Genomic DNA, 15932 nt, shown 5'->3' with positions numbered 1-15932 from the left:
GGCTAAAGTGGTCTCATCAAGGAAGCCATGTGAAGGAGAAAATAAAAGAAGCTTCAGGAAAGGATACCCAAATGCTAAAAATTAGGGCTCAGTCAAAAGATCTTAAGCATATGTATTTCAAATGAAAAAGGAGCTTTCAGGGAAATGAGTCCTGAAGGAGCTTCCTTCTCCATGCCTTTTTGCTGTGTTTGCTGCCACTTGACTGCCATTTTTTGTTTTTAAATTGCTCTTCTTGATACTGGTAACTGATATCATTGCATAACCAATCATATTTAGTTATCTGGTGGTGTCACTGAGCACTGACAAAGCTAATTCAGAGTGAGGTTAATGCTTATTAAGTAAGTATTGCTTTGTCCTCTACCTTGTTGACAGGAAGAAGAATGATTTGAAGAAGGAAAATGGCACCAACTTGGTTTGCTTGATGAATTTGTGGATCCAAATTCCAAAGTGGACTTACCTGATTTGCATCTCCCTGATTAATATGCAGACCAGATCATAATCCTTCTTCAGACTCCAAACTCAGGTGAAATTGCATGAAGAAATCTGAGGGGCTGCCTTTACCTCCCTCCATTTAAAAATAGGTAATAGCAGTTTGGAGTGGCTGGAAAGTCTGCTGGTGCCGCTACATGTGGTGGAAATGGGGCTAGAAATGCCCTTGGGAGTGCTGGGTTGTGATAACATCCCATTCCCAATATGGACATTGTATGGGGAAAAAACATGGCTGGGTCAATGGGAACAGCCATCTTTTTATTCATACGATGTCTGTGGGAGGGATGTGATGTAATCTAGTGCTGTCACTTCCAGGACCGTTTCCAGCTCCATTTTCAATGCACGTGGCAGAATCCACACTTTCTAAATACTCTAGGTAGCCAGTACCTGTTTAAAAAGGGGGGAGAAAGTGGGAGAAAGGAGGAGAAAGTCAGCCCTCAGGCCACTTCATAAGTACTTTAAAAAGGATTCAATGTGTGGGCAGTTCTCTGCCATAGACAATTTTCAGCTCACTCTTATAGCAAAATTTTTAAGGTGTACATAAAGCAGATTTCTATCATCACATAAGCATTTCCCAATTATTTGCAAAAAAAGCCTGAGCTATGCACATGTACCTATCTACTTGTGGCTTTCCAGAAAGTCGAACATCAACAGTTTTCTCAGAACATTCTGAAACACACCCTGTATATGTTCTCTGCAGCATATTTCACATCATTCTTCCCATCATTCCCTTCATGTCTGTGAGGTTCTGACTAAACTGTGAGGCCCATAGAATTTTAATTCCACACGCTTAAATGCCAAGCACAAGGTATCATGGGTTACCTTCATGCAGCCATTGTCATCTTGTCAGCTGGGGCTGATGAGAGCCACAGTCCAAGACACCTAGAGGGCACCAGGTTGGTGAAAGTGTGTCAGGGAGCACCTTTTCAATTCACCTCTTTCATTCAAAAATATCACCAAAAATCTCCCATTAAAATCAGTCAAATGCAAGACCATCTGCCACCTTTGAACCCCTCCAAACAAGACATACAACCCAGAGCACAGCACCACAGAAGCAAAGGCCCACAGAAGCTTATGTCATAGTAACTTTGTTTGTCTTTAAGGTGCTACATGACTTTGTTGTTTCCTTTCTTTCTTCTTTTTTTTGTTACAACAGATTAGCAAGGCTACCCTCTAGAAAGTGACAAAGGTAGGTCCCTGTAGAGCAGGCATGAGGAACCTTCAGATGTTGCTGAATCACAGCTCCCATCATCCCTGGTCATTGGCCATGCTTGCTGGAGCTGATGGGAGCTGTAGTTCAGCAACATCTGGAGGGCCAAAGGTTCCCCACACCTGCTGTACAGCAAATGGGTCCCAAATTATTAAAGCAAGCAAAGTGACCAAACTGCATGATGAAAGGAAAGACAAAAAAAGCCTAAGATGTCAAGGTCATATGGCAAAAAGCCCTTCCTAACTCCAGTAGACTACCAGTGGAAGGCTGAGGATACAAAAATCCTATAAGCTCTGGTAGGGCAATTTAATGGTTGTGCCCATTATGTGCATGGAACCCAGTGCAGTGTTCTGCCTTTCCCTTTATTATTCCCCTATTTTCCCACCTAGGCTTTCAATGTGTGCTTTACTACAATAGCATGTGGAGTGCACCTAAGGGAAGAAGCATCTGATTGGTCTCTCATGGACAACATCTGCACTGGAAACTGCAACTTTAGCTTTGAAGCTCCACGAAATGTGCAGCATTCCCTTCAAGAGGCACAGTGTTCCTTTTCTGCATCAGTTTGACCATTTGCCACCCAGAGGGACCCATTTCCTGGTATCTCACTCATTTTTCTTCTTGTGGAGACAAAACTTCTACAGACATTTCAAGCCTGATCTTTTCCAGAAATGATTCTGAATGCTTTAAGATATTAGCGTAATTATCAAAAGCTAATGAGTTTTTAAAGCTTTTTAATATGAAAGCATGATTTCAGAACCTCTTGCTGTCAGAACTATAACTAGGTTACAGACGCAGTGGCATGATTTATGACCCATTCACACTAATGACTAGAGACTGAAGATACAGCTCCTTATGAATAAGCACTCTTGCCTCATCATGACAGGGCAGTGAAAGCTCTGAAAATATGCTTATGTGCTCCTGCATAATGGATCAGAGGCTTAATAAAAGGCCACCTTAATAGCATTCCTCTACTAATATAACAAGGGATAGCTTGCAAGCAGAGTGCCTATTATCTGAACTTCAGCTGCCTGCAAACTTCTAGTTAGCTAAATTGTGTGTGTGTGTGCTGTGTGTTAGTTATCCATCCACGTGTTCCCATATTTTGACAATGAAATTAAGAACTAGAGGTATATAAGGAATTTGATTTTTGTGAATTCCAGCATGAATTGATCTGATCAACATTTCCTAGACTAATGTGTAGACTGGAATGCAATTCTCCTTCAGATTTTGCAGTTCTCTGCATTTTGTAATACACTTCTTGACTCAAAAACTGTACCAAAATTACTGACAAATGTGTATTTTAGGATAAAATATCTAAATTTCATTAGAAATGCTTATATTAATGAATATTTTGAAATAAAATTCACATTGAAATATGAAATATTGAAATACAAATTTTAATGTGGGTTTTTATATGGATTTAATGTGCAAATGAGATGGAATGGCTTTACAAATGAACACATGCAAAATTAACATGGACCAGATCTGTCCATCCTTACCCTAAAGTAGAGATCAGCAACTGGGGGGGGCACTGGGACTTGTTTGTCCTTCTGAGGGGTGCTTCTTTGCAAACTCAAAAGCAAAAAGGGGGAGTAGCAAGGATGACATCTGAGGAAAAGGGATTGGGAAGGTGTGGGCCGTTAGTGTGTAGAATCCTCCAGCTCTTACTCCATTTGCTAAGGGGGCTTCCAATATATCCAGATACTATCAAGGCTGAATCAAGCACACATTCTTCTGGCTTCTTTTCTCCCTATGATTTCACCTTGTATTTGCTTCATGCATGGGATCACGCTGAGAAATGGAATGAGTTATCCGGCAGCACACTTTACAAGTAAGTGATATCCATGACTGGAGCAGCTCCAACGCTTTGTGATTCTAGAAATAACAGCTCACGGTACTTTCCAAGCATTCAGATGGGAGTTGCATGAGGAAAAAGTACTTAATTGAAAAATGGGAGAGGGGGAGAGGGAAACCCTGTGAACCCACTTTCACCAAACAGGTATCGGTGAAATGTGATCAGAAGTAAGTTTGTCAGATACATTCCAAATATTCTGTGTGAATAGTTGAGCCCTTTGTAAGCGTCTTACAGTACTTCTGTTTATTGAGTATTCATCCTGATTTGTTTTCACGATGTGTGCAGGAAGTTTATGCAGTTTTGGCTGCTTATTGTTCATTCATTCTGATTTGTTTGCAGGAACAATGTCATGTCATTGACATACAATGTCATGTCAAGCAATTGTCATTCACACTTTCAAGTGCATTTCCCTGTCACTTTTCTTACATCAAGAAGTCGGGGTGGGGGAGCGGAAGTGGATATGTTGTGCAAGAGCACCAAACCCATTTTAATTATGCAACCTAAATGTGACAATATTTATTTATTATCTTTATATCCCGCCCTTTCTCTCAGTGGGAGCCCAGGGCGGCAATATGTATTTGAATCCTACCCACAAAATAGCAAAGCAACCTTACTAGTATGGCACATGTGCACAGTACAGCTGTATTGTGGGAGTCAGGTTTTATGTCCAGAGGCTTTTAAGCATTCTCCCACTTGATAGTCCCAAGATAACATTACGTCATGGTTCTCTAAGAACAAGCCAACCAGAACAGCAATCTTCAGGATGCCAGCACTGCTGTGAAAAGGTCAACATTCAATGAAACCTGAACACATCCATGTAATCTGTCTATATTGGACTGGAGTTGTCTGGAGATTTGGGAATCCTTTCCAGAGCATGTGGTTTGCATTTTCTTGTTATAGTTACTTGGATTTGTTTTTTTAGATCTTTTGAGACCTTTTCTATTCTCTGGCTCTAATTTTTTTTAAAAAATAAATCTTGTGATTTGAGTTCCCTTTTCACTATGCTATTTCTTGCATATCTGTTTTCCCCACCAAGCGTTGTATCATTGACTGGCCATGGCTTTCTGCTGCCTGACATATATTAATCCTTGAGCAGTTATGTCATTACTCAATAAAACAGGTTGCTTTACTTTTCCTAAGCTGGTTTATTGCTTTTGTCCTTTCTGCCTTTTCTTGGGAAACCTTTCAGAAGCTGTAATTATTTGCCTGTGTGTTGAGGGAATTTTGAAGCTTTTTTCAATGGAATGGAGAGGCAGGAAAATGGCTGGCAACCCTCACATAATTCTCAGTGGGATATGCAATGGCAATGAAAACTAATTTAATAGATTCATACAGAACTTAGCATAGAGGGCCCAGTGTTACACATTCTTCCTCAGCGAAGTCTCTGGCCATGATCCAGCAATGCACGTGTACCAGATGTGTGAGTAGGTTAAGTTTATTGGTCTGTTTGCCCTCCAGCAGCTCTACATGCTGAAGCCCCAATGTGTTGAGTTTTTTCAAAGCACTCCACTGGTTTTAAATGTTGCTTCTCACATCCTATATCGGCCACAATGGGTTTTATCTGTTTAGCTGCAACCTCTGTTCTTTCCATCCTCTTATTGAAAATGGCTTCATTTTACAAAAGGAGACCTAAGACTGAAAGATGCATAAGGTCCCTGGCAAATCCAGATCTGGTTTATTATTTATTTAAAATATTTCTATGCCGCCCTTCTACCCTATAATAGAGCACTCAGGGCGGCTTACACTAAAATTGAACATGTACGTAATAAAATTGTACACAATAAAGATCACAAAAACATTAAAATAAATTAAAATACATAAAATGCAATACACACACACACACATATATAGGTACTGAAGGGACTACAGAGGTAAAAATTAACAAAGAAGGCATAAAATCAGTGTCAGGCTCTACCCTCAGTCCCTTCCAAAGGCTCTCAGGAACAAGATCATTTTCTGAAGTCTCTGGAAAACCATCAGTGAGGGAGCAGAGTGGGCTTCTTGGGGTAGGGTATTCCAAAGCTTGGGGGCCACAGCTGAAAAGACTCTCTCCCGTGTGCCTGTCTGTCTAACATCTTTCATTCCAGGCACGCAGAGGAGACTATAGGCATATGATCTTAAATCCCGGGCAGGTACATATGGGCATAAGCAGTTCCTCAGGTACATTGGTCCAAGGCCATTTAGGGCTTTAAAGGTCAGAACCAGCACTTTGAATTGGGCCTGGAAACAAATTGGGAGCCAGTGGAGTTGATAAAGCACAAGGGTGATATGCTCCCTGCACTGTGCTCCAGTCAACATTCTGGCTGCTGCATTTTGAACCAACTGTAATTTCTTAACTGTTTTCAAAGGCAGCCCCGCATAGAGAGTGTTACAGTATTCAAGCCTTGATGTCACCAATGCATGTGTCACTATGGCAAAGTCACCTGCTTCCAGGAACGGATGCAGCTTGTAGACCAGTTTGAGTTTGCCAAAAGCACTGCTGGCTATCGCAGCCATTTGATATTCAGGCAGTAGGGTCTGAGACTGAACTACAGGCTTTTTGATGTGGCTGCCCCCCCCCACACACACAGAGAAAACGCACCATGTATTCAAGGTGCAATGTGGCTGAAAAGATATTAAACACTCTTAACCTATATGAGTTTGCAGGTCCCTTATATGAGCACTGCACACACCATTGGCTAAACGTAGCAATACAGTTACTTTCCACCTATTCCAGGACTCCTATTAGAAGAGCACTTAAATGTATTCTCATAGTTACAGTATATAGAACCTTGGACAGACAGTTGCCATTCACAGAGGTAGCCATACAGAAAAAAGAATGTCTGTATAGGACTTTATGAGTTGCTGCAAACATGGGGACATTAAGGGTTGTATCCAACAATATTGTCTTGTTTGGTGCAAATAACTCCATCTGCGCAATGGGACTTCCTCTTCCTCTCCTCTCTCCATGCCCATCCATCTGCTCCAGAAGGTTGGGGAAAACCCTAGAACCGATTTGGGGGACGTGGGTGCATGCAGAGAGAGGAAAGAGAGAGGAAGTCCCCATTGCACAAACAGAAGTCCTTGTGTAAACAGGATGACATTACTGGATACATTCCTAAATATCTGCCTCTCAGAATTCTGAGTAAAAAGGAAATATGAATTGGAAATCCTTTTGAACGCTAATGTGCCATAGAATGCCAAATAATAATATGGCGCCCTAAGTAGTGTAAGGAGCTCCCAAAATGCTGGCCAAATTTTTCAGGCACTAGACAGATTTCACTTCTTCTTCTTCTTCTGATGATGATAATTTTATACTGCCCTTTCCCAAACCAAGGGTGGTTTAAGAAAAAAAGGTGGGGGAATATAAAACAAAATACATAATTTGAAAACACATTAAAATAATAAATTACATACATATAGTTATCAGCATCATAAAAATGACTTAATCCAGCAGTCTCTAAAAACCTGACCAAAAATTGAGTTGTGTCTAAAAGAATATAAAGTTAAGGTGAGGCCCTTCAGTGAGAAGTAATTCCACAGATATGGAGCCACCACTGAAAAGGCTATTTCATGGCCACATGCACTACATGCCTCATTTAATACAGGGACCACCAAAGAGAGCCTCTTCTGCTGAACTTAATGTGTGGTTGATATGGAAGATGGCATTGTCTTAGATATTTTGGTTCCAGGTTTTAAATGTCAACATGAGCACCTTGAGCTGGTCCTGTAAGATAATTGTGAACAAGTGCGACTGTTTGAGAGCTATATGCAACTGGCTTGCTGCTCCCACCAACACCCTGGCCACTGCATTCTTCATTAGTTTTAACTCTCAGATCGTTTTCAAGGACATCCCCACAAAAGTACATCCTTGAGGTTATCGGAGCATGGACATGTGTAGTGAGGCTATCCCTGTCCAGAAAAAGGCCATAGTTGATACACCAATGGAAGCCAAGCATAGGTACTGGAAGCCACTGAGGTCACCAGAGTCTCAAATGGCAATGATGATTCTAGGAGCACCCCCAAATTTCAAACCTGCTCCTTCAAGGGGAGTAAAACCCACTCAGAACAGCTTGTTCTACCAAATCCGGAACCTGGGAACTATCCAGCCACAGAACCTCTATCTTGTCTGTATTCAGTTTTAATTTATTAGTCCACATCTAGCTCATTACTGCTTCCAGGCTCTTCACTTTCTCTTCTGGTGGTTATGGAACAGAGAGATAGAACTGGATTTCACCAGCAGATTGATGGTGCTTCACTCCAAATTCTCTAATGACCATTTCAGTGGCTTCATGTAGACATTCAATAGCATGGGCAACAAGACTAATCCCTGTGGAACTCCACGGGACAATTCCCTTGAGGCTGAGCAAAAGTCATCCAATGCTACTTTCTGAAACAGTCCTCAAAGATAGGAACAGACCCCCTTCAAAGTGATGCCCCCTACTCCTATATCCCAAAGGCAATCCAGAAGGATACCATGGTCAATGTATCAAAAGTCACTAAGAGGTCCAAGAGAATCAACAGAATTGCACTCCCACTATCTGTCTCCTGGCAAAGGCCATTGATCAAGGCAACCAAAGCAATTTCAGCTCCAAAATGAGGCCTTTAACTGGACTGAAATGGGTCTCAAGAATCAATTTCATCCAAGCACACTTGAAGCTGCCCTGCCACCACCTTCTTAAGTACCTTGCCCTAGAAGGGAATATTAGTGATTGCGTGGTAGTTCTCAAGTATTTCTTTGTCCAAAGACATCATCTGAACCACCACCTCCTTCAAGACTGATGGCACTTCTGCAATGAGACATTAATTACTACTTAGACCCACTCTGTCAATCCTCTTCAGCTTGTTTTTATTAGCCAAGAAGGGCAAGGGTTGAGATGGTGTGTGATGGGCTAGACACCTTCTAGCAAGTTGTCCAACAACACTGGACCACATGGTACTCTGGACACCTCCACTGAATCTGGCCAAACTCTAGGATCTAATTCTGACCAAATTTGAGTGGTTTAATCATTATTGAGTAATTTTACTTGATATTGCCTAGCAAACTTATCACATGAAGCTACCAAGGGTAGGATACCATCAACTCCTCTTCCTGGGCAGATCCCACAAATCCTTTCAACAGTCAGAAAAGTTCTGCTAGACAGCTATTTCAGGATGCAATAGTGACAGAGAAGTAAGTCTTTTCTGCCATCACCACATGGTAGGCATGAAAATGTTCTTGTACCTGTATTCAGCCAAATTCATAATGAGATTTATGTCATCTGCACTCTAGCCATCATCCTTCCTGCTTCATTGCCTGCAGCTCCCCAGTGCACCAGGGAGCCCTATAAGCTATTCAGTGTCAGACACCTAAGAGCAATCCTGTCTAAATCCCTTCCTGTCCCCCTGAAACAGGAGTATCAATAGAAGCACTGATCATGTCAGTCAGAAAATCCCCTAGAGCATTCAGGAATCTATTGGATTCTGTAAGTCTCTGAGAGCAGATCATCTTAATGCCCCACCCCACAGAGGGGGTACCACCACTGTCAAACCAATCCTCATCAGGTAATGATCCACCCATGACAATGAGCTCACTATGAACCTCTCTAACAATAGAACACCACCTTCACACCCTGTTGCAAAGACCATCTCAAGGGTACATCCTACCACATGTTAATCTGCCACTCAGTGCACTTCTTTTTGAACTGCAATAGCTTACTTGGCTTGTTCCAGGCTAGTCTGTTCTTTATTCATAACTGTAAAGCGATGAATGAAAATATACTGCCAGGCATGCAACTAATGAAAAGAACTAACATAGCTTATATAAAGATCCTAGTTATTTTACAGATTGCCTCCACAGTGTACAGTGCATTATATGGATGACTGGGAATCAGTGTTTCCATATGGCAACTGCAGTGCCAAGCACATTAGTTAAACAGAAAATTACATGCCGAGACTGACCATTATATGGCAACTTTGAAATGAAGCATGAGTTTTCTGTTTGGAGATGAGGCATCCATTAGTCAGAGCACATCAGTGGTCATAAACAAACACATATGAGTCACCATAAATTAAGTGGAAAATCGGAAACTGAGATGTTTACCACATCAGTTTAATTTTCTAAGAGTGATATAGTGGCTGCAGAACCTTCATCTACAGCCACTCTCAATACACATCAATACACATCAAATCCCACATCTTGTAAACTCATGAGCAGGTCTGGAGCTTAACTGTCCAGGATTGCAAACAATAATTTGAGGACTATATCTCTGACTGCATTTTTGAAGCCGCAAATAAGCTGGAACCACAGTGACTTGTGGAAGAAGTTGTGGAGTAAAAAGCTGGTGATAGGAAAGAGTTCAGAATCATATCCACCATTTCTCTGGTTGAAATTGCCTTTTACCAAACGGCTTTACAGCTGTTGGGCTCTTTTCTTAATGACTAATAATTTGCTAATATCTTGATGACTGTAAACTATATCAACATATTTACATGATGAACCTAAGGCTTGATTCTCAGGTTAATTTTTGATGTAGTAAAGACATATTAAACCTGACTTTTGAATTCAAACTTAACATTGAGAGAGCTAGAATTTTACCACATCTGAGGGTGAATACAGTCACTCAGTTATCAAACAGTAACTTACCATGGGGTGGGCAAAGCCATTTGGTAAGCTCAGCTTAGTAAGATGGTCATCTGTCATGTCCTGCCATATAGGGAGGATAATTTAGCATTTCCTTCCATCCCCAGATTGTTGATCAAATGCGGAAGTGTAATTAAATTCTCCTCACCATTTGGCAGGACTTTGTAGGCCAGTGGTGGGATACCCCAGGCCTGTGGGCCTTACTCGCCCTACAGGCCTCCCTATCTGGCCTTCAGAACTCTCCCCAAACCACACACCCTCTCCCCAGGCAACACCCCTCGCTCGTCCTGCTTCCCATCCCAAGTGTTTTTATCAGCCTGGAATGTGTTCTTGCTTGTCTGGATGAAGGATAGAGACAGGTGTGTGAGCAGGTGTAGAAACTAGTCTACTGTACAAAGGTAAAAATTATATTTGTTGTTCTACCCAGTTTTTGCTTCTATCCCCAGCCACCACTGGGATGTGCCCCTTGGAACATTGCTTAGAAGAGAATGCAGCCGTCAGACTTAAAAAGGTTCCCTATCCCTGAAACAGGTAATCAGCTTACTAAGGGGTTACATGAACATTCTGGTAAATTGCAAATTGGGTGAATGGTCATTTGCATTCATTCAGAAAGAATTTTAGATTCAGTGAGTCTACCTGACATGGGTGATACCTATGATGCCACGGATGCACTTAGCAGAAAGGTCACTAGTCAAACGTGATGCAGAAAAAATAATTTTATGATTACTATGTCATGCCACTGTTTTATTTTCCATCATAGGACTGGGCACCAAGTTTATAATTAAGGATGGGCAAATCTATCTTATTTTAGCTCTCTTTCACTTCTCGTGGTTTTATTCATAATGCTATTCTGTTTCCACGTTATTCTGCGGATTAAAACAATTCTCTCAAAATAGTATTCAAATAGGTATTTCATATAACTCAAATATGTATTTCCTCAAACACTATATTTAAAATGTGCTTTTTCTTTCAAAATTCAAATTAAAGCCATATTTTGATATGTTTTAAATTGCCAGGAACTGTGTTGCAAATTCAGGAAGATGTGAAATCTGCTGGCTAGCTAATTTCTTATCCACATATTAGTCCAAGAGGTACAGATCAGATCATTTTTTGTAAGAATTTGCAAAGATCAAATTCCTTAAGCATCCTTACTTGGAATTCTGCAGATGCTACCCTATTGGCCTCAGACCTCTGTGTACATTCTAACTCCAGATTCATCCATAAAAATGACTTGTGGATTGTTTTTGTCTTCTCGCTTACAAAACTACTCCTCATTTCTTTCCAAGTAACAGTGTGCAACTGCTCATCATGGATATATTTAGCCCCCTAATCTTTACAGCCAAGTGCTTGTCATACTCCTCTTGACGTCTTTTTGTATGTTTCTTGACATTTGCTTGCAAACTCCTGCAGCCTTTTCAGTCCTGATACTCACTTTTTAAAAAATCTGATGATGTTTTCAGACTCCTTCGATATGCAGATTTCATTGGTTTCTTCCACATCTTCCCTCCTCAGTCTTTCTAAGACTGTCAGTCCTGGAGGCACCTTCCTGTCACTTCTGCATTTGTTACTGCTGCCCTCTCCACCTCAAGATCTCCATGGCGGGGGGAGAGAAAGCCACTTGGGAACACTGCATGCACTTGACAGATACTGTGCAGCAGTTTGACTACTAGTAAACTATACTTGCTTAAAAGTGTTCAGATGGTTACTTGAAAAGGTTTGGCTGGGCTGTTGGAGAGAACCAGAAGTCAGAAACAAAGAACAAAACTAGGAATACCAGAGCTCAGGTAGACCTTGCTCAGTTTCTCATTTTCCCAATCTCAAATTCAGATTCTCCACATTTTCACAGCAATTCATAAATTTAATACCTCATGAAAATTTGTCAGCACTTTAATGTGAATTTCTCCTAAGGTACACATTTTTGCATGCATTTTTGACTAGTATACACATTTTTGCAAGTAATTTCCCCTAAGATTTTTTGTATGTTATTTTTACTAAAATGTATGCATTTAATGCTTATTTTCCTCTTAATATATGCATTTTTGCACATATTGGTTGGTTGGAAAACTGCATTGCAAAATTCAGAGAAGTGTGAACTTCAAAAGATAATTGTGTTTCAGTTAACATATTGGTTCAAGAAATGCAAGTTAGGTGGTTTCTCATTAAAATCAAATCAAATTTCTCCCCCCTCCTTTTAGTTTAGACATGAAAAGTGTGCCTGCCAAACAGGAAAAAAAACACATTTCAGAATAACCAATGGTGTCACTCGTAAGACTCACTGAATTCAACAGGAATTACTCCGAGTCAAGTGCATACAAATAAGATTATAACCTAAGGCTGACTGTAATCTCAACGGGGGAAAAAACTTAAGAGTAAAGGGGAGAAGAGAACATGGCAAAAAAAAAAGGTTAATGGCTAGTTTAATTTACTGTAGTTAATTTGCTTAAGGAAACGGGGACCTTAATAATAATAATAATAATAATAATAATAAATTTAATTTCTTCGTCGCCTATCTGGCCAATGGCCACTCTAGGCAACTTACAAAATTATTAAAATACAATTAATAAAATACAGTAATACAATAAAAACAATAGATCTACAACAACAATATTAAAACTGGGTAGGAGGCATTACAATTATATCGATTAACCCTCCCCGGAAACTTCTGTTCTGTATAAAAAATGGAACTTTAAAAATGTTATATATGAAAGCAAGCAACAAGATAATTGAAAAACTAGCTGCTGCTGAACTGTTGACAGTTTGGAAAGCAGAAGCACTTGAAAAGAGCAGAAGCTCTTGGTTATAAGGTGCTTCCATTGCCCTTGTATTGCTCAACAGTAAGATGAGCATACTGGATTGCAAAAATACTCAAGACAGCATCTCTGGAAATATGCCTTTGTATGGCACTTCTATCTTTAGTCCAAAACATTTCAAATTAACAAGTTCATTTCCAAATGAAAATCCACACCATTCATGCATCTCTATCGTTCCTAAGCATGTTTGCTCAAAAGCGAGTTCCCACTGAATTCAATGGGGTTAAAACTAGCGAGTGCAGAGCTGGGAGAAGGCTCTGGATCTGGATGTTTTTGTGTGGGAAGGCACAGCCCAATTTGACCAAGCTAAAAAACCATCCCTGATCATGGGGCCACCAGTATCTGGCTAAAACAGTTGAATGCATTGGGATGTGGGGGACAGACTAGGCCTGTGTAGTCTGAGGTATTAGATCCTGTACTTCTTGCCAAATTTAGCAAATCAGACAATAAGCATATGGACAGTACTCCTCAATCCTTTCTAAATATATTATAATTGTAATTCTTTAAAAAAGTATTTGTGAGAAATTGATTTCTCTCTAGATCTGTAAACAGAGAGCTAAAGTACTTGACTTCCTGAGGCGAAATAAGTTACTTCCAACAGTTGTTAAGAGATCATTAATAATCATGCATGCAATAAATAACACAAGAATGAGTTCCTAAGAGATATATGGCTGCAAATTGCAGTAACAAATCACGTTCTGTGTAAAGAATGATCATTACTCTAGTGTGTACAAACGCTCTTTTAACAACTCTATTCTTTATGGTGAAGCTCACCCTAATTAGCCTCTCAGATACCCTAGGGAATATCTGAGGAACACTTTGACATTGTGATGTTGGAGCTGGAGAAAAGAGGGGAGAGTTTCTAAACCTAGAAAGCACTAGGGCCACAAGCTGTGATTTCAATTATTCTACTGTATTAATGGGTATAGGAGGTAAATAGGCCCTTTCAACATACAGACAAATGGGCTATTGAGGAATAAGTGAAGAATGACTCAATTGGATGCATTTAAATGCCATAGTAGGCAGGTAGATCATTGTAAAAATAATCAGTTTATCAACAGCACAATCCTAAAACCTCCTATTTCAAAACAAGTCTATGTAAATAGATGATATTCCCATGCTTTGGACATCTGCTTGTTGGTTTTCCAAGGTATCTGGTTCACCACTCTGACAATCGGATGTTAGACTAGATGGACTTTGGTCTGATCCAGTACTCTTCTTATGTTCTCATTAGGGTTGCCAGATCTCTAGTTTTTGCCCAGAGACTGGATTTTTGCGGTCCTCTCCAGGTCTCTGGGTGAATCACCACAATCTCTGGACTCTCAGCTTTCATTTTTTTAAAAATAAACAAACAAGTTTCTAGGTGGTCTGCTTCAAGAGATAGACACCAAAATGTCAGCTGCACCCCAGAACTTCTGCTAAATGAGCTCTAATCCCGCCATTTCAGATTTGTAGCCAATAATTGAAGTCAGGGTTGTGATTGACAAGGGATTTGTTGATCTCCAGGCAATAGTTAGAACCTCTTGCAATGTCAGAACACTGTTGTTTTGTCCTATTTGACTGAAGATCTCATAAACTGAGTAAGCTAAAGTTTCTTTCTCTCTTGTATGCAGGAGATCTAAATGCCATTACAATGTGTTATGCTTTTCTAATTATGAGGAGTCAAACAGATTTAAATTTCCCTGGGCTGTTGAAGAGGGCAGTTTATTTGTCTAATTCACGGCTTGTTTTGAAAACATTCCCAGTATGAAGATTTAATCCTATATTCACTTTTCTGACACTAAAACCACAATGCTAATCCCACATACTGGGTGTAAACCTGATTGACTTCAATAGGACTTACTTTTAAGTAGACATGGTTAGGATTGTGCTGTAAATCAATAGGACTTTTGAGTGAACATAGCAAAGGATTATGTTGTAAATATTTCTCTCCCCTTCCAATCCTATTTTTAAAGAAATTAGGGAGGGCTTATGTAGGTGTCACTGCTTTTATTTTGTAGGAAACTAATACTGATTTTATTTTAAAAAAAATAAATGTTCTGCAATGACCAACTAGTTTTAACTATAAACTATTATACTAGGTGTATGTATTTTACAGCTGCAGTGTATGTGTATATGGAATCTTTCCAACATCCCTGTGTGGTAGGGTTGCCAATTGGAAACCAAGGCAGCTCACAACTAGAAACGAATCCCTCTAAAATCCAATAACCATAAAACAAGTATAAAACAGTTGCAAAACAGCTTAAAGTGGCATGATTCTGAATTTTGGATTGGGTGAGTGAAATCCCTTATCGCTTGAGGTTGCAGTTCTGTGCATGCTTCCCTGTTTGAGTAAGCCCCATTAAATACATTGGGACTTGCTTCTGAGTAAACATGCATAGGATTGCACTATACATGTATTTACAGGTTGTGTAAATAATAAACATATTTGACAGTCATGCTTATGTAAATATTTCTTCATACTACATCCCGATAAGTATCTGATTTCACACTATGGTTGTACATTATTATTTCCTCTACATTTTAAGTGTGCCCTTCTTCGTCGGGGTGGTCATAATCTTGCTCTGTCATTTTCACTATGAGGGGCAGATTTGGCTGAGAGATGGTGAGTAGCCCATGGTCACCCAGTAAACCTTATAGCTCATTTCAATTTTAAAAAAATAATTAAAATGATTTACATGCACAGCCATGAAGCTCGCTGGGTAACCTTGGGCCAGTCACAGCCTCTCAGCCTCAGAGGGAAGCAATGGTAAACCCCCTCTGAATACCACTTACCATGAAAACCCTATTCATAGGGTTGCCATAAGTCGGAATTGACTTGAAGGCAGTCCATTTCCATTTTCCCCCAAAGTTTATGAAATAGATCCACACAATACATTTAAAGCACATCCAACTTGTATTTAAAGTAGATGACTTCCCCCAAAGAATCCTAAGAAGTGTAATTCACCCTCACAGTTATAGTTCCCA

The 15932-nt window shown here is 40.0% G+C and overlaps 1 long non-coding RNA gene across 1 annotated transcript in view; it reads left to right on the top strand.

The window, feature by feature from the left end:
• The window catches only part of LOC133384476 (uncharacterized), a 113980-nt gene extending 111073 nt beyond the window's left edge, over positions 1 to 2907 (top strand). Inside the window, exons 2-3 of the long non-coding RNA XR_009762712.1 lie at positions 373 to 523; positions 2089 to 2907. This is a non-coding gene — a long non-coding RNA (uncharacterized LOC133384476). The remainder of the gene's footprint in view (positions 1 to 372; positions 524 to 2088) is intronic.
• Positions 2908 to 15932: the final 13025 nt, after the last annotated feature.

This window comes from Rhineura floridana, chromosome 1, assembly GCF_030035675.1.
Source record: "Rhineura floridana isolate rRhiFlo1 chromosome 1, rRhiFlo1.hap2, whole genome shotgun sequence".
NCBI lineage: Eukaryota > Metazoa > Chordata > Lepidosauria > Squamata > Rhineuridae > Rhineura > Rhineura floridana.
Note: the sequence above shows the minus strand (reverse complement) of the source record. Positions and strands in the feature narration are given on the sequence as shown.